The sequence below is a fragment of the Rhinopithecus roxellana genome, chromosome 18 (genome assembly GCF_007565055.1).
Source record: "Rhinopithecus roxellana isolate Shanxi Qingling chromosome 18, ASM756505v1, whole genome shotgun sequence".
In the NCBI taxonomy this organism is placed as follows: Eukaryota; Metazoa; Chordata; class Mammalia; order Primates; family Cercopithecidae; genus Rhinopithecus; species Rhinopithecus roxellana.
In genome coordinates this window covers 89,415,909-89,418,842 of record NC_044566.1, presented here as the reverse complement: position 1 = coordinate 89,418,842, position 2,934 = coordinate 89,415,909, and the positions used below count along the sequence as shown (strand labels likewise).

At 37.4% G+C, this 2,934-nt stretch overlaps 1 pseudogene; it reads left to right on the top strand.

Annotated features, from left to right (window-relative positions):
• Window positions 1-598: 598 nt before the first annotated feature.
• On the top strand, window positions 599-1,345 carry LOC104656888 (annotated as a pseudogene).
• Window positions 1,346-2,934: the final 1,589 nt, after the last annotated feature.

The following is a 2,934-nucleotide window of genomic DNA, read 5'->3' as shown; positions in this document are numbered from 1 at the left end:
AAGAATATGAGAACTAAACTTTTTTATCTTTTGGACTTAAGAGATTTAGACCCACAGTGAATTTGTTCAGGGTGATTTTAGTGAAATGATGGTGGCAAAAACTAAGAAGGCTAAAGAGCTGGTGGGAGTATGTAGTGTCCTCAATAATATCTCTCACCAAAGATGTCCAAGCCCTAATCTCAGGAATCGGTGAATGTGGTTTTTTACACAATGCAAATACTTAGAAGATGTGATTGAGTTGGTGATCGTGAGACAGTAGGATTATCCTGGATGATCCTGGTGTGTTGGCCCAATGTAATCATATGGATTTTATAAAAGTAAGGTTTATAGGGGTCAGAGTCAGAGAAGGAGATGTAATGAAGCAAGCAAGGAGATGTAATAAAGATACTTTGTTTCTGATTTTGAAGATCCTGAAGGGAACAGAAGACAAGGAATGTGGGCACCCTCTAGAAGTTGAAGAAGACAGAGAAACAGACTCTCCCCTGGAATGTTCAGAAAGTGTGCAATCCTGCCAAGACCTCAGTCATAGCCCAGTGAAACCCATTTTGAAATTCTAGCTCTTTTCCATGGCGCCTCAGAGGCATTCAGCTGCTTCAAGATGAAGCTGAACATCTCCTTCCCAGCCACTGGCTGCCAGAAACTCATTGAAGTGGACGATGAAGGCAAACTTCGTACATTTTATGAGAAGCGTATGGCCACAGAAGTTGCTGCTGACGCTCTGGGTGAAGAATGGAAGGGTTATGTGGTCCAAATCAGTGGCGGGAACGACAAACAAGGTTTCCCCATGAAGCTGGGTGTCTTGACCCATGGCCGTGTCCGCCTGCTACTGAGTAAGGGGCATTTCTGTTACAGACAAAGGAGAATGGGAGAAAGAAAGAGAAAATCAGTTCGTGGTTGCATTGTGGATGCCAATCTGAGCGTTCTCAACTTGGTTATTGTAAAAAAAGGAGAGGATCTTCCTGGACTGACTGATACTACAGTGCCTCGCCGCCTGGGCCCCAAAAGAGCTAGCAGAATCCGCAAACTTTTCAATTTCTCTAAAGAAGATGACATCCGCCAGTATGTTGTAAGAAAGCCCTTAAACAAAGAAGGTAAGAAACTTAGGACCAAAGCACCCAAGATTCAGCCTCTTGTTACTCCACGTGTCCTGCAGCACAAATGGTGGTGTATTGCTCTGAAGAAGCAGCGTACTAAGAAAAATAAGGAAGAGGCTGCAGAATATGCTAAACTTTTGGCCAAAAGAATGAAGGAGGCTAAGGAGAAAGGCCAGGAACAAATTGCAAAGAGACGCAGACTTTCCTCTCTGCGAGCTTCTACTTCTAAGTCTGAATCTAGTCAGAAATAAGATTTTTTGAGTAACAAATAAGTAAGATCAGACTCGGAAAAAAAAAAAAAAAAAAAAGAAATTCTGACCACCAGAACTGTAAGTAATAAACTTGTGTAGTTTTAAGCCATTAATTATATTGTGGTAATTTGTCACAACAGCAATAGAAAACTAAGCCAAGGTGGAAAAAGAAAGAGTGTAAATTATTGCACTGAAATATATGACATTGAAGCAAGAGGGTGACATCTGTTTAATGAATAGGTTTTATATTGTAATAGGTTAGGCTTGATTGTGAATAATCATGTATTGGTTTGAGAGGGTCTTGTTGATAATACAGACACAAAACATGTAACCAATTGTATACAACTATTGAGAAGGCATAAAGGGATACTATTTATAGGGAGGATTGGCTTTTAATAAGTGAGATGCCTTCTTTCGTCTTGCACTGTGGAAGCAGAGCTGCTTCCAATGCTTAAACCCTCTTCAGGTGCACACATAACCAGGTGAAGTGAAGAATGCAACATCTAAAACAGAGTCGATCAAATCCTCCTTTATTTTCTAATAAATATTGAACATTCATTCATCTACATATGATGAATGTAAGCAACCAAGCATCATGTTCAAGTTTAAGAAAAGAAGGAGAAAAAAAATAATGCTTTCTGCTCACAGGTATTTATGTTTCTAATGGAATTTTTTTAAAAAGCCCCATCATTCTTCCTTGACATTTCATTGGTTTGAGTGATGTCATGCAACTTAATGTGGAGAAGTCGCTGGCAGAAAAGAATGAGTTATGGACAACTGCCCCAGAAAAACAGAAGAGGCATAGCTTCCCTGAGAGTAGAGGTTCCTACCAGACAGAAGTGTGAGGTTAAATTATCAGCGAAAAAAGGACATATCTGTTGGCAGTAATATGTATGTGTATGTATGTAAATAAATACATTTATACATATAATTATATATGAAAAAACATATGTATTACGAATCAATTTAAAATATTAAGATAGAAGTTACTTCTGTGAATGCACTGTAGTAAAAAATAAAATTCACCAATGTTTTACAATAACAACCAGCAATAAACATAAGCAATATGCCCAAATATATATGGTCATGAATAGAAAACTAAAACTGCCAAACCCTTCTTCTTGTCTCTTATAGTGTTAGGCTCTCAATTAGTGGTCAATCCACCATATGCTTATTTCCTTCATTTGAGCTTAACTCCTATTGTGTCAAATTTATACAAATAAATTTAATTTTAAATTTACAGACCATATGTTGAGTTAAAGTTGGAATCTCCCAGGAGTCCTACAATAAGATAAATATTCAAATTGGTAAAGTAAATTTTCACAACATAACCCCTACTTCTCCTTATTGCATATCCAACCATTTTTGTCCAAGCTGCAGTACGTAAAATACACATTGTATTATCCTAGCCCTGCCAATCACATTACTCTAATTAATATAGGAAAATCTAATGTGAATTGAACCTCAGCTGAAACTGTCACTCTACAAAGAGTTTCTCAAAGTATTTTATGAAGATTCTGTGGTATAGAACTTCACAATATAAAATAAAATACTAAAATAAAGTCACTTCCTGGAGAAGTAGGCTTTCA